The sequence below is a fragment of the Miniopterus schreibersii genome (assembly GCF_964146895.1).
Source record: "Miniopterus schreibersii genome assembly, chromosome: 1".
In the NCBI taxonomy this organism is placed as follows: Eukaryota; Metazoa; Chordata; class Mammalia; order Chiroptera; family Miniopteridae; genus Miniopterus; species Miniopterus schreibersii.
The window spans coordinates 80,802,578-80,824,894 of record NC_138101.1 but is presented as its reverse complement, the minus strand read 5'-3'; the positions used below and the strand labels follow the sequence as shown (position 1 = coordinate 80,824,894).

The 22,317-nt window shown below is 44.0% G+C and overlaps 1 pseudogene across 1 annotated transcript; it reads right to left on the bottom strand.

Moving 5' to 3' along the window:
• Window positions 1–820: 820 nt before the first annotated feature.
• Window positions 821–21,260, bottom strand: LOC308566932 (tubulin alpha-1A chain-like; annotated as a pseudogene). Its single transcript has 4 exons — window positions 21,150–21,260; window positions 15,473–15,565; window positions 14,260–14,393; window positions 821–2,173 (listed from the first exon to the last, which is right to left on the bottom strand). The product of its transcript is annotated as a tubulin alpha-1A chain-like (transcript).
• Between the last annotated feature and the right edge of the window lie 1,057 nt (window positions 21,261–22,317).

The following is a 22,317-nucleotide window of genomic DNA, read 5'->3' as shown; positions in this document are numbered from 1 at the left end:
TAGTTAGAAATGCAAATTCTTGGACCCTAACTCAGAATGAATCAAAACCTCTGAGGGATGTGACCAGCAATCAGTTTTAACAGCCCTCTTGATGATGCTGAGGCCTGCTCAAGTTTGAGATCTGCTGTTCTCATCTAGACCATGATCTGGGATGCCTCAAACCCAGAGATTCTTGCTCCGATGGCTCTGAGCCCACCTCCAGGGCTGGCACAGGCCTCTTTCCCGGGTCTGAGGACTGATGTGCCTCCAGTGGCCAAAGCAGCTCTTGGAGGAAGGTTGGGAGACAGGGCTTGGATTTGGTGAGCTGACTTGTTCACAATTTACCTCAAGGATCTAAGTCATTAACAAGTATATTTTTCAAAGAGTGAGAATAAAACATTTAAAACAGTTTGTTAACCAATCAGAGGAATGGACAGGTTGGGTTTGTACAAAGCATCATGTTTTGTTTTGTTTTCAAATATGTTTTTATTGATTTTAGAGAGAGGAAGGGAGAGGGGGAGAGAGGGAAAAATGTCAAGGTGGGAGAGAAACATTGATCAGTTGCCTCCCATTTGCACCCTGACCAGGGACCGAGCCCGAAACCTGGGCATGTGCCCTGACTGGGAATCCAACCGGTAACCTTTTGGTGCAGGGGATGATGCTCGACCAACTGAGCCACACCGGCCAGGGCCAAAGCATCGTGTTTTAAAGCATAGGCCCGTAAGTGTATATGAGAGTATACACTGCTACATGCAAGTTAACTGATCAGACCACAACTTTGCAATTTTAAAAACAGAGTAGCTTCCCTTGTGACAAGCAGCACCGTTGTGACATTTTGACTTTAGTATTCCTCTCCTTCTTCCCCACCCTCTCCTTCAACAGCATCCACACCAACCTCCTCACAATCCTTCTCAAGGGCAGCCATGTCCTCACGGGCCTCAGAAAACTCTCCTTCCTCCATGCTCTCACCCACAGACCAGAGGACAAAGGCACGCTTGGCATACATCAGGTCAAGCCTGTGGTCCCAGTGAGCCCAGGCTCACAATAGCTGTGGTGTTGCTCAGGATGCACACAGCTCGCTGTTCTTTGGCCAGGTCTCCACCAGGCACCACAGTGGGAGGCTATTAATTCATGTCGACTTTGAAGCCAGTGGGGCACCAGTCCACAAACTGGATCCTGTGCTTGGTCTTGATGGTGGCAATGGCAGCATTGACATCTGTGGGAACCACATCACCACAGTACAGTAAGACATATATTTACCGTGGCAAGGGGCACATTTCACCATCTGGTTGGCTGGCTCAAAGCATGGATTGGTGATCTCTGCTACAGAAAGCTGTTCATGGTGGGCTTTCTCAGCAGAGATGGTGGAAAAATGTGGCCTGAAGGAAGTGGATTCGGGGATAGGGCACCAGGTTGGTCTGGAATTCGGTCAGGTCAACATTCAGGCTCCATGAAACCTGAGGGAAGCAGTGACGGAGGGCACAATTTGGCCTATCAACCTATTCAGGTTAGTGTAGGTTGGGCACTTAATATCGAGGTGTCTATGACAGATATCATAGGTCGCCTCATTGTCAACCATGAAGGCACAATTAGAGTGCTCCAGGGTGGCGTGGGTGGTGAGAATGGAGTTGTAGGGCTCAACTACAGCTTTGAAAACCTGAGGGGCTGAAAAATGGAGAACTCCAGCTTGGACTCCTTGCCATAATTGATAGAGACACATTTTATCAGCAGGGAGGTGAACCCAGAATCAGTTCCCCCACCAAAGCTGAGGAAAACCAAGAAGCCCTGAAGACCTGTGCACTGGTCAGCCGGTTTCCAAATTCATTCTAAGATGAGGTCAATGATCTTGCTAATGGTGTAGTGTCCATGGGGACAGTTATTGTCAGCATCTTCCTTGCTTGTGATGAGCTGCTCAGGGTGGAAGAGCTGGCTGTAAGAACCAGTGCAAATTTCATCAATGACCCTGGGTTCTAGGTCTACAAACACTACCCTGGGCACATGCTTGCCAGGGCCTGTCTCACTGAAGAAGGTGTTGAAGGAGTCATCTCCCCCACTAATGGTCTTTCACTTGGCGTCTGGCCATTGGGCTGGATGTAATGCTCCAGGCAGCAGAGCTCCAGCAGGCATTGTGATCTGGACACTAGCCTGGCCGACATGGATGGAGGTGCACTCATGCACAGTTGCTGTTTTGCGGCTGCCAAGAGGATGGCGGAGAGGAAGAGGAGAGATCGTTGCTTCTTACAGCACCACTCTTAGGCAGTCAATGTAAGAGAACCTGATTTTAAAATTTTAAGTATTTAGACATGTGGTAGACAGTCATCCATTTTTACTTTTTCTGGTCTCTGAAAATATTAGGGGTGGACCTGGTGCAAAAAATCTATATGCATTCATTCATTCATTCATTCATTCATTCATATATTATTTGATATCTCTTTATTTGGTATTCTCTATTTTCATCATACTTTTCTTTTTAAAAAATTTTTAAATCATGATTTCCTTTCGTTCTTCCAACAGATTTATTATGGGAACTTCGAAGTCTTTTTCTGTTAATTCTACCATCTGTTTGCTCTCACAGACTGTTTCCATTGTGTTTCCAGTATATGGGTCATACTTTCCTATTTCTTTGCATGTCTTAAAATTTTCTGTTGGAAACTAGACATACTTCCTCCCTCCCCAACTCCAAGGCTTGTTATTATTATTTGCTTGCTTAGTTTTTTAGTAACTGGTTGGATTATTTTAGAAGTTTCACTCCCCTCTTTCCTACCTCCACCTCCCTACTCCCTCCCCACCAAAACATAAACACAGCTAAGCTTCTGATGTTGCTCCTCAAGGAAGCACAGCCTTGGGTTTGCCCACAGGCACCCTGGGATGACAGTGGGTTGAAATGGGCTTATTCTTCTCTTTCTAGGACCTCTCCTAGCTATTAGACTTCACTGTTGCTGGCCAATTAATTGCTCTATTGTTTTCCACAATATCCTAGGGACATAAATTGCTCTGCAGAAAAATTCAATTACATTCCGGTTCCCTTGAAGGAAAAGTTCCTGTGGTCACTGTTTAATATCTGTTCTCACCCTAGGAGGAGTCGGCCCACATCTCTTTCCTCAGCTCTCTTCAGAAAATCAGTCAACCTACAGTTTGACTATCTTCACCAAATCCACAAACCTCCTCTTAATTTCCCCCACTACAACATGCACTGTTCTTGAGAGCTCCCTTAGGCCTACAATTCTCTACACGCTGTTGCAAATGAAGCCAGTTCCTTTGAGAAGAGATTAGGAGCTAGCTGTTTTATGACCTATTTGTCCTCCAGACAAAATCTCCGAGCCAGGGCTCTGGAGCTGGGAGTGGAACTCTGGCACCCTTTTCCATGAGTGGGACCCCCCCACTTTAGGAGGTGAGCACTGGGTAGATGGAGTAGGGGTTGAGGGGGGTTGGGGGCAGTAGCCTGAGGTGTTCTTAGAGCGCCTCTCCTAGCGTGGAGCTGCTTACAAGCCAGGCTGGGAGTAATGGAGCACCCAGTGTTCGCAGAAGTGCTGCACCGAAGGTAAAGGCCTACCTTCCACAGTAGGTGCTTAAGGGAACTCCCATCTCTCCACTGTGCTTGCCTACAAATTGGCCTCAGCAACAGGGCGTCAGGCAGAAGGAGGAATGCTGATGTCCTGCTCCTCCTAGGAAAAAAGCCCTCCAACTTGGAGCTGGAGGACAGGAGGCTGTGTTCTTGGCTCCCCAGGGTGGAGTAGAGTCCCTGCCTTGCTGAACTGCGAGGGGGCAAGAAGGGAGCAGTCCTGGCTCAAATACTGCAGACTCCCTTTTCTTACCAAATTTTTATAGATTTTCTTGCATAGATGTTCCCTCATTTACTGTATGCCTTTAAGACCATTCCCAGAGGTTTCGAATGGCTTAAAAAAATGTTTCCCCACAAATTTTACTGGCAAATGGTTTGGAGAACTCAAGTTGTCATGCTGGAAGCCAATCTTCATTTAAATTTATTTGGGCGTCCTACGGAGTATGCCAAGTACTATGCTAAGGGTTGGGAGAATAGTAATAAACAAAAGGGCCACAGTCTCTTAGCCAGGTGCTTGACATATGGAGGGAATTCAATAAATGTTTGTCAAATAAATGAATGACTAACAAATAAAAGGTTTTTGTTTGTTTGTTTGTTTTTACAAGAGGTCTGGGAAATTCTTGAAACATCTTTCTAGCTTAGTTTCTAGAGGTTTAGAGGCACAGGGAGTGTTATGAGGGCAATGCCTGTCTACCATAGCTTTGTTCTATTTCACTGTTTGCACAATTTTCTTCTAATTCCAACTTTATTAAAAGAGCACAGGTGGCAGTTGCTATCACCATTCTCTGTCCCCCACCCTTTCCTCAAAGGAACTTCATTAAGGATTAAAAGTGTCCCCTTACCACATGGTTGCAGGCTTGGTGCTATAAGGCATATGCTTGGCATGGTCCTGGCCAGGAAAAACCCTATTTGGTGTTATGCAATCTCAGAAGACCAGTCTGTTCTCATTGGCCTGGAATTCTTTAATTCATATTTTCTTCCAGCATCTGATTGTGCCCTTTCCAATGATCCATGACATTATTTCTTCCTAATTCTTATTGTTCTCTTAGGGAAACACTACAGAAATGCTGGGGCTGAACTGTGATAAGAGGAAAAGTAAGGTGTCCAATCCTGGAAAAATTTTGCTGCCACTGCTATGGCCCTAGCACTTCATGAGTGGAGGGAGAGTCCAACCCGCTGTCTAGGTGGGTTACGTTTGGCAGGGTGAAGCTGAGACATAGTAGAGTAACTGGGAAGCTTTGTCAAAAATATATGCTCTTAACCCTGAGAGCCTCTCAGAGACAAGTAAGTGTAGAGGTGGGGGGTAGGCAGCTAATGGGGCTGAAGGAGGACATGGGATGTGTGTAGGTTGAAAAAGCTCTCCCCAGAAATAGATAATGTTAATGTCAGGGAACTATAGAGATATTCCTAGAAGCTTGCAGATCAAGACTATGATTTCAGTAAATTCCAAAACAAGCATGTCCAGCTCATTGTGTCTCTATTTCTGTTCTGAGCTCAGGTGCAAGCAGACCCAGTGATAAGTAAGTTATTTTAGTGCCTGTGAGAAGTGCTAAATAAGCAGTTCTGGAGGAAAACATCATGCATGAATTGGGGGAATGAGTCCCTTCCTGGGACTTGAGAAAGCCAAACTTGGAGGGATCGGGCTGGCTGTTAGGCCAACTTTCCACAGAATGACCAGGGTGATCTCATGCTCTTATGACTTCATCTTTAAGTTAAAGCACTTCTTCAAGTGTTCAATAAAATATTACTTACTTTTAGACTTTTCTAAGAATATATACTTAAATTGAAAAAACTATTTTGTCATTCACATATTCATTACTTAATTTATTCAACAAGCACTCATTAAACACTATGTGCCAGACACTGTTTTAGGCACTAAGATAAAGATGAATAAGATACAGTTCCTGATCTTAGGAATTCCAAGTCTAATAAGGTTAATGGATCCTGATGTACATAATTACAATTGGACAACCTACAGAGGATGACAGAGGAATCTGGGAATACAGAAGGGCAGAACCTAATTCTGACTGGGGGAGGAGTGTTCCAAGGATGAGGGGGAACTTAAATTGAGTTTTAAAAGGAGAGTAGGGCCTGGCCAGAGTGGCTCAGCAGTTGAGCTTTGACCTAGGATCCAGGAGATCAAGGTTCGATTCCCAGTCAGGGCACATGCCCGGGTTGCAGGCTCGATCCTAAGTGGGGGGCGTGCAGGAGGCAGCTGATCAATGACTCTCTCATCATTGATGTTTCTGTTTCTCTCTCCCTCTCTATGGAATCAATCAATATATGTATATTGTATATATACATATACAATACATATACAATATATGTATGTGTATATATATAAAAGGAGAGTAGAAATCAGCCAGAAAATAGAGGATTGGATAAAGGCATTATGAGCATAAAATCAACCTATACACAGACACGGAGGTGAGAAACTTCACTAAGTGTTCAGGGAACTACAAGAACTGGGTTTATTATATCATTAAGTTCAAGATGAGGACCATGAACTGGCAGTGCTATCCTGGAGAGCCTTTTTATGGCTCATTAAGGAGCTTGAACCTTCCTGTCTAGGCAAAGAGGAGCTGGTGGAGCATTTTATACAGCGAAGGGTATGGTCTGACTGTTGGCCTTGGGCAGAATGGATTGGGGGATTGGGGATAATATTGAAGTCAGGGAAATGCAGAGTCTGTTGATGAATAAATAGATAAGAAGGGTTAGATTTGAGAAAGAGTTTGGAGTTATAATCTGTAAGGGCTGGAGACTCAATGCGGGCATGTGGGAAGAGAAGTAATCAGTTATCGTCAAGCTAGGGTCTCCCTGTCAACCTCACCTTGAGAGTGTTGTGATAAGCTACCGACAGTCCTTCCTACTCTCCCAAGTTGCTTGGGTAGCAAATCAGAGCCTGGAAATACATCTTTTTATATCTTTATGTCACCAAGATTCTTTTCCTCCCAAGAACTCCATAATAAACTGTAAAGATGACTAAGAAGCAAATAACTTTTTAAACTTGCTAATGTGTTAGTTGAAAAAAATTGTTCACATAGTTGAACTAGATCTTTATAATTATCATTGGATTATATAAGAATTTGCTGCAGGGGCATTTCTCTCCTTCTGGGGACTTTGCACATCTGAACTTTTAAAAGATCTTTTTTTGTACTTTTTTTGAGGGGAGTCAATGAAGATGGGAAAGCAAAGGTATGTTGCCCTTAGCAACTTGACTTGAGTTATCATAGCACTACTGACCAAAAATAGCAATTTAATTAAAGGATATGGAACATTGGCATCCTACAGGGGAAGGTTCGCCCACTCCGACTCCTCATGCCATCAAGAGGGGCAGCATTTCCAGACTGGAATAGAAAGCTGCCTTAGATACAGGTTGTTTAATTAATTAATTAATCCAAGAAATGTTCTTTTAGCATCTTGTATGTACAATACCAAGACAAACACAGTTTCTGTTCTCCTGATGTCATATTCTAGTTGGAGGGGAGAAAGGGAGAGAGACAGAGAGACAGAGAGAAAAGCAGAAGAGGAAGAGAGGAGGAAAGGAGAATTTTAGATAGTGAGGAATGTTATAAAGAAAATAAAAATGTGAAAAGATGGTAGGAGTAAGGGTGGTCTGGAGTGGGGGCATTGCTTACTGGGATGATTCTAGTGCCCTGGGTTTCCCCAGTGCCATTACTGGTATATATGACATTTGGAGGGGATCATATTTTAACAACTGCTTCCTCTATACAACAAAACTATTTTTAACATTTGTAAAATTAAAAGAAGAAGAAGAATGTCTAGAAAATAAACATCATAAAATTTCTCTTTTCTTGAACTTTGATTATATATCCAGGTCAGTAAAATAATAAATAAATAAATAAATAAATAAAGCCAAAAAAGAAATATTATAGTACAAAAAAGGAATAACATGGAAAGATCTGCAAAAAGTATAATTTATGCAACTATGAAATAATATCACTAATATTTAGTTTTTTCAGAATTCATTGTTTAGCTTCAAAATAATTATCAATTAAAATGAATACACTGCATATTAAAATACATTATTAAAATTCAGTAAAACATTTCACGTATGAATTAAAGTTTGCACCTACAAAAAATTACACCTCATAGTTCTCACTGTTTCACAGTTTTAAAATTTAAATATTAAATACCAAAAGAGAAATCCCTCCAGGTTGTCACATACAGTGACAGGATTGAAATTCAAATCCATCTTTGCAATCACTGTACTATCACTATTTGTTTATAACATACTGTTTAAATGCAAGAACATGTAGTACTTTGGAGACTGTGAACTGGAAGAAACTTACTCTCCAAAGGAACATATGTAACTGAGTCTGCATTACCAGGGGCCAATTATATAACAGGGATTGCTCCAAATTAAATTCTATATAGAATGCAATGTGTATTAAAGCATAAATTATAAAAATGTGATCACATGACACAGATATTATTAATATTAGCAATAAACTGCATCAATTGCTTAAAACTTAAATCAATTAAAGATTTTTTTTTTTTAGGGGAGAGGTATTTTATCAATGACATTGTTTAAAATTGCTGATGCAATTTTATAATAAAAGTAACAATAAAAATAAACTGATTTTGATCAGATTTCTTATTGCTTTTATATTCTCTACAAATAATGTGCCACCTTATCACTTGTACCCTGGGCTCGAGGGCTCCCCTCGTTCTTCTGCCCATGAAATGCCACTGAATTTTCCCCAAACTCCTCTCCCTCCCAACTACATGATGCTTAAAACTCTCTAATTCCTTTCACTAGGTTGGTGAAAGGCTTTTAGAAATGCAGCTGTTCTGAAGTAGTATCCCTTGGCCCCAGAGATAATTTTCACTTTAATCTGGGTTTATGAGAGCCTATCTGAGTGTTCAGTTACTGACTCTTTCATTCATTTATTCAACATGGTTAATCACCCCCCAGGATGGGCCCAGGAATATGGCCAGGCTGTGCCCTAAGGGAAGGCACAGTTTCCTGGGAGAGACAGACAGTGAAGCAGCAATTGCCATTCAGTGTGATCAGGGAGGGAGTCTGGTTGGTGGGTCACAGAGAAGCCCCAGCTCTGTGAGGGGTTAGTGGAGAGGAAGCTAATAGTGGGGAATCGCCCAGGGGAAGGTGTGTGGGGGATCAGGGCAGGGAAGGCGGGAAGCCTAGGCCTCTGATTACTGTCCTTAGAGCCTGCCTTGCAGTCAAAAGGCCTGGGACTGCTGGCTGGGCGTCACTGCCCAGTGCTGAATGCTCTGAAAAGGACTCATTTCCTCTGCGGAGGAAAACCATGAAAAGGAAAGAGTCTCATTGTGTGGGGAGGAGGGACAGAGACATGGTGCCTCTTCCTTCGCAGACACCCCCAAGGTGACTCCACCGTGACTCTCTTCTGAGCCTTGTTTCCTGAGAGGGGCTTTGATATGAAATGTGGCACGAACCTCCCTCAAGTGAATTTCCCATTAATCAGCACACGACTTCCTCTGTGTAGATGCTGCAAGAGTTTCCACGAACTGAAGTAATTAAACTCCTGCCAAACTGTTTATCTTGTACCTGTTTTGCATAATGTTCCTCTTCTGAGTTTGGAGCAACTAGTTCTGTGACACCCCCACCCCAGGAGCAGATTTTTAAGCTGTGGTATGTGAATGGCTGCTGTCAGGGAGCCAGAACACACTCTAGGAGGTAAGGCTGGAAGCTGGAGAGAAGCGAACTCACCTCTTTTTATAAATCTTGGAGCTGTTTTCTTAGAGCGTGTGATGAGAGGAGATGTGGAGGAAAAGGGTTTAAATCAGAAAAGTCTTGAGAAGTCCTGTGCCCAGTTATTTCAGGCCAGTGCTTGACTGGTCTCTGTGATCAGGAGCTAGGCCAACATGGAGTGGGCCAGGCTAGTGGGCACCTGAAAACATGGGCAGGAAATGTATCAGTAGCCCGGCTCCCCACAGCTTCCAAAAGTAGAGGAAGGTAACCATCAGCCTGGCTTCCACCTCTTCATCATAAAGCAAAAGGGAGCCACCTATTTGGTAAAGGCCAGCGGGGCCAGTAGAAAGGGTAATGCCACTCACTAGCCAGATGATGCGGAGAGGGTGAAATTTCCTGGGCCTTCATTTCCTCTTCTGAAATATGAGTTGGTCTTTTTGATCCCTAAGGTCTCTCTTCCTGTGCTGAGAAGCTGGCCTTACAGCTCAGGCCTGCCCTGGGGTGGAGAGCAGGAAGGGGCTTGTGGGCAGAAGAGTGGGCCAGCTGAAGTCTAGAGATGTCTTCATCTCTGTATGTTCTGACGAGCCGATGAGCACTGAGAGGACCCTGTGGTCATTTGTGTGTTTTTAAAAAATTTTTAAATATATCTTTATTGATTTCAGAGAGAGGAAAGGAGAGGGAGAGAGAGAGAGATAGAAACATCAATGATGAGTCATTGATCGAGCCCAAAACCCGGGCATGTGCCCTGACCGGGAATCGAACCCTGATCGCCTGGATCCTAGGTCGACGCTCAACCGCTGAGCCACGCCCAGCCGGGCCCTGTGGTCATTTGTTAATGAAGGACTTATTCTTGTAATAAGGTGATCCATATTAAGGATTTAAAAAAAAAAAAAGAACAATATATAGTCCTTGCTCTGAAGGAGTTTATAACTGTGAGAACAGGACACACACACACACACACACACACACACACACGTAGAAAACCATTGGAGATTTAAAAGCAGCATCTGAGCCCTCCTAAGGCAGCATCACAGGCAGTACGAGCGGAGTGTTCGGAACAGCTTCTTAGACTCCACGGCGGGGCTGATTACAGGGCTGATTCATTGCTCAGGAAGCTTCCGCCAGGTAACATTTCCAGAGCTCTTCAGGGAAAACAAAAGTGACAGTAGTTGGAAACTGGAATAAATGAGGCCAAGGTCATAAGAGCCATGTTTAATTACAAGGGTTTAAAAAAATTGTCCCTCAGCCACACACTGTGCTCTCTCTGCTGGGCAGCAAAGTGAGCCCCTGTGCCCAAGGCAGGGGTGAGGGATGCCAGAAGGCCCATGTGGGAGGCCCTCCAGGACTGTTTGTGGAGATGAATGGAACGAAATTGCAAGGCTGACAGATCAGTGCCCAGCCTCCTGGCCCCATACACCTGCTCACAGGACCAGCCCTCCTCTCCCCACGCCCACAGCGCTGTCAGCTTTGGCTCATTTAAGGGGCCCCTTGGCTCATCAATACAGCCCAAGTCAAATTCAGACTGTTGTAAATTAATCCAGTTATTAATGAACAGGAAAGGAGCAAAGGGAAGGCCAAATTTTATAGGCATGCCATTTGTGCAGCTTTGACAGGAAACTGCAAAGTCACTAGCCTATTCCTTGCAGATCCCTGGGGGAAGGGATTAGACAGGAAAAGAATAGATGCATGCCCAGTAAAGTCTGGGTGAGATAGGGAAGGCACTTGCTTGCCAGTCACACCTGGGAACAGGTCATTGGGCAGAGTAGGTGTGGTCACTCAAGAGCAGAAAGATTTGAGATACTTAAACTCCTAAAAAAGGAGTTCTCTCTCTTGGTTCCTGCTGGACTATTGAGACTCTTGTTGCAGGGGGTACACTCTCTTGGCCCCCCTGCATTCGCCCACATGACTCACGGCTATGTGGGACCCACACAAGGGAATGATAGACTGTCACTAGCCTAGTGCTGTACCAGACCCAGCTCCACCGTGGAACGGAAACTTTGGCCACTGGCTTTGCTTCTAGCTCTACTGAATCCCCAGCTGCACCTCTTCCAGGACTGGATTAAGGGAAATGGGACTTTAGAAAATGGGAGATGTAATTCCACACAAATAAAGCTTTCTGCTACATCTCATTCTGCCATGGGATGTTCTGGAAATTCTTATTCCATTGGCACCCCAAGAACCCCACTCTCACTATCAATGGAGAAAGACCATTCTTGAATGTCTTTGATAACTAAAGGACCTCACTGTAGGAAGTACATTCTCTTCCACTGGGGCCAGACAAGTGAGAAACTGAAGTTGTTCCCTTGTCTCTGTGGGGACACGAAGGTAATCTCTTATCTCTTCTTCCTTCTGGGTATTTGATTCTTTTTGATGTTGTTTCATAGGCAGACATTCTCTGCTTACTTATCAAGGTGCATGTGGTAGGAAAAGGCTGTTTCTGCCCCAGCTTCTTGGATCTTTAAGTACAATGCCCAGGATCATGTCTCAGGATTACAACTCAAATTCTCAAGACAAAAAAAAATCTCTTAGCTCATTGTGGGTCCTGTATCTAGCTTGGATCCCATCACCTGTGGCCTTAGGACATTTTATCCCTTCACCAGGGCCTGTGGGGAACAGCCAGTTTTCAGAGAAGGATGTGTGGACAGAGCCTTTTCTTTGAGAAGCCTCTACATATTCCTGCTGCCATCAGGGCAGGTCTCTTCTTAATTATTCACAGGCAGAACAGTGTCCTTTCCTGTGAAATCAAGGCCAAGAACTGGGCTCTACAGTTGTTTCTGCAGCCTTAGGGTTTAGGGCCAGGCCTGTAACACAACACATGGAACATTTTAGATATTTTCTCAGCTTTTGTAGATGGAGGCAGTGAATGATTGGTTAATTCAAATCATCTGGCCAATGAAGAAGGCAAGGAAGTCAGCATAGAGTGTCACATGGAATCGTGCTTTGTTCCTAAGGTTCTGTTCCCCACCAGCCCTGCAGAAGACCAGACTCTGCTGACTTCAGGGCAGAGTGGCATTTGCTGTGTGATGTTCTTTTCCTTCACACACATTTCCTATTAATTAACACAATTCTTCCTCAGCACATAAGCTGGCAGGCATCTGCAGAACCAGAGCACTTTGAATATCTGCCAAACTGTCCACCCTGGACCTCCTTGCCAGCATATTGGGTGTGTGAATGCTGGCTGTCCAGCTGTGCTGCCCAAGAAATGACACTTGGCTTCTGCCTTGACAAGAATCTCCCCACCTTTGCTCTTCTTTCCCCATCATGGTGTTTACTTTCAGCCTGTCCCAATGTTCAATAAGAGTCTGCACTCAACAAGGAGCTTGTCATTAAAAGGAGGAATTATCCTCTGGAGCAGGGTCCGGTCACATTCAGCCCCTCCACTGGGGTGGGAGGGAGTGTTAACCCCTAACCATTTAACAGAACCCCCACCCCTCAAGTTTATTAGCGTTTCCATTTACAGAAAGTGGTCTCATCATTATAATGGTGTAGACACTGACGTTTAGCCTCAGCCTAGCCTGATACCTTGATCCCTCTCTCTCCTCCTTTCTGGGGAGTTGTTCTCATTTCACAGAGCTTGTTTTACTCAGAGTGGAAACTCATTGTCCCCAAACCTCTTCTTTTAAAAATCTATTAAGTCCAAACTTATAGACACTGCTCTCATTCCCAGTCACTTTGAAATAAAGAATGTTGAGAATTAATTACACAGGACATTCAGTTCATCTTCCAAGAGAATGTCCTGGTTTGCGGCATTTAAGAGAGATGAGGTCATGGTCAGGTGCTGAGATTCACACGAGCTGCTAGGGGAGGAATCCTGTGACTCTCAAGTATATTTGGCTCCGATTACAGATGCGCAATGTTTTGTGTTTATAAACAAGCTCTCAGAATTATTAGATACAATATAGCACTTTTTGGGATATGCTGTGGATGTTTTGAAATGGTCAGAGTTCTCATAACTGTTGGCTGTAAAAATCTCCATGGACATGTGTTTTTCATTAAGACATAACCTCATACTTCATCCATTCACAACACATTACTGACTCTGCTCCCTCTATTAGCAGCTGGAAAAAATAATGGAAAGTTGAACTGAAAATGAATTTAAATGTTTATTTAGCTTGGCGAATTAGCTGCTGAAATAATGTTCCCAATTCTTAATAGGTACTCCACTTGATGGATAAGGCAGGTGCCTGAGACAAGGTGACAGCTCAAACAGGCACCTGGCTTATGATAATGTTTATCAAAAACATGACAGGAAAAAGCAGGTTGGAATGTTCTATCTGCCAACAAATTAGATGCTCTCAAGCCTGAAGGCAGCTGACTGACAGCCTGTTTAAACTGAGGCTGCTTAATAATAACAGGACCTTTTTGTATTCTTGATAACGTATGTGAATTTACCAGTAATACATTCCTTAGACTGCTGTGGACAGGAGGGCTGGCTATGAGGACAAGGGAACCTGGAGAAGCCTGGAATGGAATTTAAAGCGACTGTTCATGATGCTTACACATTATTTTTTTTTTTTATTATAAATTATCCATGTTGATCTTTCAGTTCTACTAATTGGCATTACATCTATCAACTTTCTGAGGCCACCTTTAGTTTACAATGGTATTTTTTTAAATTGAAGATCTCATTTAAATGGAATTGTGTACATTTCTGGTCATTGGAAGTCTGTCTGAAGTTGATTCTGAGTGCCTCCATTTTCCTCAGATATTCGAAAGGTCTTAAGGTTCATTTTATTAAGTCGAAATCATTTACCTTCCTAAGATTGATCAGAAGTATGTTGAAGGCAGTGGTAAAGAAAAAAAAAAAGACAAATGACCCCAAATGGAGTCACTTATGCTCAGCCCCATGTCAGCAAACCAAGACTTAATATGTAACCGCTGTGAGCAAGGGCACATCCCTAAAAGGAGTCACTCACACAAGTTTGTGTCTTTCCACAGTGCCAGGTTTATTCAGGGAGGCCTCCTCCACAGCCAAGAGAGTCACATGCAGGTTACATACAGAGAGAGGGAGCTTACTCAATACAAGTGAGCAGAGTGAGGATTGGGCGTGACGTCCACGTCCCTGGTGGAGTCCTCGGGTGGAGAGGTGGGCGTCAGTCTCAGCCAGGTGGCTACAGTGACCACATGTGTCCTGTAGAGTGACAGTCTGGCAGGGCTCTGAGCAAGACCAAGGTACAGCCAAGCTCGAGGATTGACAGCGGGAGCTCTGAGTTCATATAGCCCATAAGGGATGGAGGTCCCACTCATATTGGTGTCTAGCTGGAGTCCTTATGGAAGTGTTCAGACTTGTGGTTTCAGGCCTCTCCGAAGGGCATTCTTGTTATACGCCATTACCTCAGTGTTGACATGCACTTGACATAACTGTCATGGCTGATAGTGACTCCCTACTGGATTGTCAAAGGTGTCCACGAGTCTGCTCTGCTCTTGCGCTATGCTATACAGTAACCTAATTTCAGTTTCAGCTTCTCCCAGAAATGTGACCTTTAACTAGTCATCCTGGAATTTCCTGGTCAGGAGTAGTGAGGTAATCCGTCTGACAGACCTCTTCCTTCCCCCAAAGAAAGCTGAGATAACCCACTCTTTCCTTGTCCCAGCTCCCTCAGCCTTCCATTTCACTGCTCCTTAGAGCTCCTTGCTATCTGCTAGATAGGATACTGTCCTATTCATGAATCATGGAATAAAGCCAATTACATTCATCTTCAAGTTTACTCAGTTGAATTTTTGGCATTTAACAGTAGATATTGCCATTCCCATTTTGTAGAGGAGAACTTGGGGTACAGAGAAGTTGTGACCTCCACCCAGTTGGTATTGGGAACAACAGATAGAATCTGTTTTTTGGCTTTTTAAAAAAAATATGTATATTTATTGATTTCAGAGAGAGGAAAGGAGATGGAGAGAGAGATATAGAAACATCAATGATGAGAGTCATTGATTGGCTGCAGCCAGCAACCCGGCCATGTGCCCTGACCGGGAATCGAACCCCGATCGCCTGAATCCTAGGTCGACGCTCAATTGCTGAGCCACGCCTGGCCGGGCTTAAGCACTTTCTACACCTTCCTCACTAGGTTACTACTTGGTGATGCCTGATAAGTGCCTAACTAGACCAGACGAGTGGGGGGCAAATACACGGAGTCTTTGGTTGGAGCTGGAGAAGGGATGTTGACAACTATTTCAGATGTAGCAAGGGAAGGGGCAAGCTCGACTCAGGAGCTACGCCTCACAGAGCTCTCTCTTACCTTTTCTGCCAGTTCTTTCTTTTCCTCTGTCACCACACAACGGTATTCACTAAGTTCCTGATGAGAGGTTGATCCTTTCAGCCTGTTGCTGCTCTTTGAACACAACGGAATGTTGGAAATGACAGTTACCTCAGAGAACAGTCATCTCAAATTGCCCAATTTGTGGAAATTCTAGAAAGAATTAGACCCAGAGGGTTTAAGCCATTTGCCTGGTGAGGCTGCAATTGTCATATCTTGTTAGTAGCAGCGTGGGCCTCTACACACATCCTGATTCTTCATCATTCTTTGTTTTCTAGTGATGGTTATTATTACTACTAGTTTTGATTGAACACTTATGACATGCCAAGTGCTACACATGCATTCAGTTGTCACAACAATCCTCAAAATGGGCCACATTATTCTCATTTTGCAAATGAAGGAGCCACAACTCAATGAGGTTAAGTAACTTGTCCCTGCAACTGGTAAGTGAAAAATCAGGGACTACAGTTTACAGAGCTGGCTGGAGAGCCCATGGTCTTAGCACTTAATCTTTCCATCACATTATATTCCTGTTCGGAAGAGAATGATATTGTTACTATCAGAATGGCCTACATATCTCATCACATATTTGACATCAATTTATAGAGGGATCTTTTGTAACAAAAATACTGAAACCCAGGCCCCTCCTGTAGATGTCTTGATTTAATAGGTCTGAGCTGGTAATTAGGATAGGTTTCTAAAATATCTCCAGGTAATTCTAATGTCCAGCTAGAGTTGAGAGCTATTATGGATGTTAAAGACAAGAGAAACCTTATCGCCAATGCTTGTCCTGGAATCCCTGCTTATCATGGGTTCCTGGTTGAAGTTTTTCATCATCACTACCCTTACTATTGCTGTCAGCCATCCTCATACAATGAAAAACAGGCGAAGAGAAAGGTTAGCTCTTTCCTGGTGCTTCACCTTTCAACCATGATCTCTTGTATGGATCTTTACTTTGTGGAGAAATGCAATGATGCCTGAAGCTGCCACCTTCCCTGGCCAGTCATAAGGCCCTGGAATGTGGAGCGGTATGCCAGGCTCAGTGTGGAGCCCTAAGTGCCTCCATCGTCTGTACCTCTACTGTTTTGCTGGTGACCACTGGACATAGTTATGCAAAGTCTTCTAAGTGGTGCTCAGGTCTCTTTTTAGGATAACTAGGGGGAAAGCTCCCTTCCTTAGGATGATGGTGTGCTGAGTTTCAGGGTAGCAATGGGTGTCCCAGTCTCTTTTTTTGTCAATTTTGACCTTGACTGATAAGCTTGTAAAGTCCTTAAGGACAGATTCCTTGATCCTAGAATTGTCCTCTCCACATGTACCACTGAACAAGTTAGGTAATGATAGTGTTGACCAGAAAACATGACAGAGGCCATGAGCCATGGTTGACTTAGAACCTTAGTAACTTTAAGGGAAAACTGTGCATTATCTAGGCTTCATTCAGCTTAGTCGGGGGAGGAATAAAAAGAGGGTAGTAATTTTGATGATCTTTTCTATTTTATTTCCACTTTCATCTCCACTTGGGCTAAAATTGGTCAGAAACAATTAGAAAAATGACTGTGGTGCAGAGATACTGACCATCCATACTGCTAAATCTCAGGGCCAGTGTAGCCCCAAAAGGAAAGAAAAATGACTCATCCAGTCTGGCCGGTGTGGGTCAGTGGTTGAGCGTCGGCCCGCACAACAAGAGGTCACCGGTTCAATTCCTGCTCAGGGCACATGCCTGGGTTTCGGGCTCAATCCCCAGTAGGGGGCGTGCAGGAGGCAGCTGATCGATGTTTCTTTTCCATCATTGATGTTCTATCTCTCTCTCCCTCTCCTTTTTTCTCTGAAATCAATAAAAACATTTTTAAAAAGCTACTCATCTATATCAGGATTTAAAAGTGATTGTAAAAAGAAAAACCAGACAAATGGGTTTTCTGGTCCTCTCAGGTCACTCCCTAATCACGAACCTCTGATGGCTCGTCACTGCCCCAGGCCCTTAGCCCAGGGGTGCAGCCTGCTTGCCAGGCCCCCCACCATCGGCCTCCTCTTCTCTCCAGACCCCCCTTATCCTGCTCCTCATTCCAACCCACACTCACTGTGGTTCCAGAACACATTTTGCTGCCTCATCCAACTTTATAATCCTATTAAGTGGTTACTATTATTTGCTCAAGATGTTCCTTCTGTTTGTACTTTTCTTTCCCTTCTTGTCCATCTTTTATGACCCAGCTCTGGCCTTTCCCCCTCAGTGAAGTATTTCCTGACATCTCCTTGCCCAGATGATCTTCCCTTTTTATCAGCCACACAGTACCCTATTCAGATGTCTGTCTGAGTACTAATAGCACTTTCTTATACATATTGGTTTAGATGACTAGTTTCCCGACAAATCTCTGAGCTCCTGTGTTTGCATATACAAGGGCCTTAATGCTAGGTCCCTATTTGTCACAGCCACTTACTGTGTGGCATCTTTCTGCTCATTTATGTAAAGGAGCTAACAAAAGGATTGTGGAGGAGATTAAAGAAGATGATGCATGTAATAATGCGTAATAATAAGAATAATGATAACAATTTATTTGCCTAGCACATACAACAATAACAATAATAACTGACTCACAGCACTTACAATGTGTCAGATTCCATTCTAAATGCTTTACATATGTTAACTCATTTAGTCCTCTGGGTAATCCTATTAAGTAGTTTCTATTATTATCCCCATTTATAAATTAGAAAACAGAAGCACAGAGAGGTGATGTAATTTTCCCAAGGTCACAGAGCTGGTAACTGATAAAGATGGGATTTGATTCTAGGCCATCTGGCACTACAGCCCATGTGTTTAGCAACCATGCAATACTCCCTCAAGTGATCAGTGTATTTCCTATTATAACTAATAGTAAATTACAATTAAGTATAAATATGAGTAAAATCTATGACTCTCAGCTTGGAATCCAAAGGACAATGCATCGATCCACAGGGAAGCCTGTCGGGTGGTCTTAAATTCTGAGCCAGCCCTGAGGCTCTGCCTCCAGTCCCATCCTAGCATCCTAGCATGTGGACCAGGAAATGGGAAGGAAGCCTCCTTCCATCTTCAGGGAGGTTCCAGGTTGTTTCCAGACAAACAGGCAATCAAAAGCTCAGCATCTACAGAGATTGTGTATATTACCCAGACCCAGAAACTGCTTAAGGGGAAGATTTGAAAAGGGATAGGAAGTTCATTTGAGAAAACAAGCAGAGAAAACAAGCAGAAAAATCAGTGTGATCTCTTTGCCTGGCAAGCATCTCATCCTTCCCTCATATTGTCTGTCAGAGACGAGGCAGTGTGGCCTTTGGTACAGCGAGCATTTGGCATGTCCATCTGCACCAAGGAGAGGAGAACACACGTTTCTAAACCTCCTTCCCATCACCTTTCTGGATCTTGCATTCCAGGTCGTGAGTCCTCTCTGCTTTACCACTAGGGGGTGCCTAAACATTTCAGACAGCTCCCAAGAAAGGGGCCTTTCTGGACACGAGCAGTGTTCTCCCATGGAATGGATTCCTGGATATAAGCTGGAGGTTAAGGTTCTAGCCGTCCTAAGCACCAACATGGAGGAAATCCTACAGGATTAAATGAGGTCAGCTTGAACCATTCCAGGAGGCTCCACAACTCTTTTCCTCGCAGTGCTGCCAAACTAGCAGTCCCTCCCAAGCCCAGCCTCAGAGTGGCCTTGTACGCAGGGGCAGCTCTCTTGCTGGCCTGGGTGGGAAGGCTTGGGTCCCAACTCAGGCCCTGCTTGTTGTAGGCTGGGTCACAGGTGGGGCAGTGTGCTGGGAATGGACATCACTCTTGGGATCTTTCCCTGAATGTACCTTTAGAGAATGTTTGGTTACAGAAACTTTTCTTTATTTCTCTCCCACATTTTCCCATATCCCTTCCTGTTCCATCAAAGATAATGGCAGGGAAACTCAAGGAACCGGCCCTAGGAGGAAACCAGTAGGAATGCTAAGCAGAGCCTGAGCTAGGGCGAGGCAAGTGAGGCCCCGAGGCAGGTCTGTGCTCGCACAGCCTGAGAGCAAGCAAATGCCTCCGGTCATCTGGGCCCTAGGCAACTCCCTTTCGGCCCCCTAGTCCCAGCCCAGAATTGCCAAGGTGGGAGAAGCCAGCAGCATTGAAAGACAACCAGCTATTTGTTTTCTGCTACTCTTTTAACCCCTCTACTTCTTTTTACCTCCATCCTCTTAACCTTTAAAAGATGGCATTTAAAAGACAGCATCATACAAACTCCATATATTTTCCAGGATCAACTGTATAAATAATGGTTTCTTTCCTTTTGCCTGTAAAAAAGAACATATATGCTTAGGTTTCTGAGTATTTAAACCTGTATCTCTTCTTGCTCCTTCCTGTGAATTGGCTAAGGATCAGTGAGGACTTCCTAATCAGGGGCTTCTACAGTAAAGGAGCTAATGTTTAGTCAGTGCTCAGTATGTGGCAGGGACTCTTCTCAATGCTTTGCAAGTATTGGCCCACTTGCTTCTCTCAGCTATATTGGGATGAAGGTATCTCTTTTACAGATGAGGTGGCTGAGGTACAGAGGTAAAGACACTTGCCCAAGGCCACACAGTTAGTTGCTGATGGTGGAGCCACAGTTGGAATCCAAGGAGGTTTTTACCCCAGAGCCTGTACCCTTAGGCATTACACTTTGCTTGAGATACTGAAAGCTTCAGACATGCTCAACACTGGACTGCAGGTTTCCAACGGGCAAAGAAGGGTTGTGATTTGATGCTTTTTAAATTGGGAACCCAAAATTCGCAAGTGATGTCTACTTGGTACACTGGCCGGGGCTGAGCTTTGGCTTACAGTGGAACAGATTGCTGGCCCCCTGAACAAATGGTTTGGCATCTCTAGTATTGGTTTATTATAACCCTGAAGACTGGGCTTCTTATACCTTATTCCTAGTCTGATCTGGTTCCCACTAGATGGTTATGAACTGAGAAGGGAAGAAACTCCTTATGAACCTTGGCATTTCCCCATCTCTAACCCTTGTGCTTAGTAGGTGCTCACTAAATGTTCCTCCATTAGGATTAAACTCCTTTAGTCTGTATCAGCCACCTTCAGTTAAGGGCCACGATTGCCCTTCTGGGACAGGCAGGAAACCCTGTCCTGCTTGCCCCTGATCTTTTCTTCTTTCCTATCTATACAGATAGGAAGTATTTTCCTTTTATTTAGATTTAACATGTGGGGGTTGGTCTCTGGTAACTGCAACAGAGAACATATGCATTTTTGATTACTCATGAGTAGAAAGGACTAGAGAATCTACCCTTCGTTTCTAATTGCTTGGCTTCAATTTAAAGAGTGAACTAAATCCTATTATTTTACCTAAATCTACTTTTTTTTTTTTTTTTATCATTTCAGACGCTTTTCTCTGCCACATGCTTCTTCCCCACCCCCACCCCCACATCCTTTTATGAGCATTGCAAATTATTCATTTTGTTCTTCATCTTCTGATCCCCACCTTTTTGACAAACTGAATTCCCATCCAAATATGAATTTAAAGATTGAGTCCCCTTGGCCAAATGCCCCGATTCCAGGCATTCTCGAGTGTCTCCTCAGCAAGTGTTACCTGGGAGAGACCTTGGGTTCCTAGAGGAGGGCAGACTCTGCGTCTGAAAGGAAATTCAGCCATACCCAGAACAACCTGGGACCCCAAACCTCACCCAGAGCAGCCAGAATTTCATAATGAGGCTGACTGAGCAGAACTGCTCCCTTCCTGATTTGTGGATAAAGTGGCCTCGCCAGCTGCTTGCGGTCGTTCCAGCCCATGCTGGCTACAGACAGCCATGTCTTCATCTCTCACTGCCATTGTGTTTCCAACACATTCACAATAAAATTCCTAAGTCACTTCCTCCACGTGGCCATATCTGATCAGCCCCAAAGACCTCTGAGTCTTTCTTTATTCTGCATCCCATCATCATCCAAATCCCAAAATGTAATTAAGGACTTTTCCAGATTTTTTCCAAAGAACTGGAATATTTTTAGAATCTGAAATAAGTGGATTTGTAAAGGTCTGGAAGTCATACTTACGGTTTCCTACAGTTATAGAATTTAAATGAAGTTTGGCTTTTAGATTATGTTGATACCTGTGAATCTGTTGCTTAAAAAAAAGCTTCCTGGATTCTCTGTAGGATGTTTTTATTTCTAAAGACGCAGGCTTAGATGTCCTGGTCCTCCCTTTCACATATGGCTGTGCTCAGGTCACCTGTGATGGGCAGCAGCCGGCCCACAGTGAGTGTTTTCCAACAGGAACCCCAAAACTTTATCTACATTTAAAGAGGCTCCATCAGAATCCAGAAACACTTTACCCCACTCCATGGGGCATCAGTTTTGCTGCTCAGCACAGGCACATTCTTCCAGGCCTAGTTTCTGCGGCATGGGTTCCAACATCCTTTCTCTCCTTACTTAGGTAGCCTGCCTTATTGAGCTCCTGCACTGAAGCCTGTGCAAACTCCACGTGCGCTGGGATTTCAGGACCTAGAAATTTGCCACTATATCCTTTGACAGACTTGCCACCGGCGGGCCTGGGCTGGCATATCGTGCAAAGCTAGCTTCTTCGCCCTAAGGCCCCTCTGTCTCTTAGAGGCTTGGCTGAGGTGCTCCACAAATGCTTCCACTGACTAATTTAAATCTGGCCAACATGAATGCTGGAGGGATGATTAAGTGCCCAGGAGCATTTAATAGGTACTGCATTTGAAAATGACTGTTTTTCTGACCTCACGAGAACGATTAACCTCTTTGAGTGTTTCTTTATGTCTCTGAATAGGTTATCAAAATGGATTGAGCGTGTTCTTATCTAAGTTCTTAATCTTGGCGATAGAGTTAT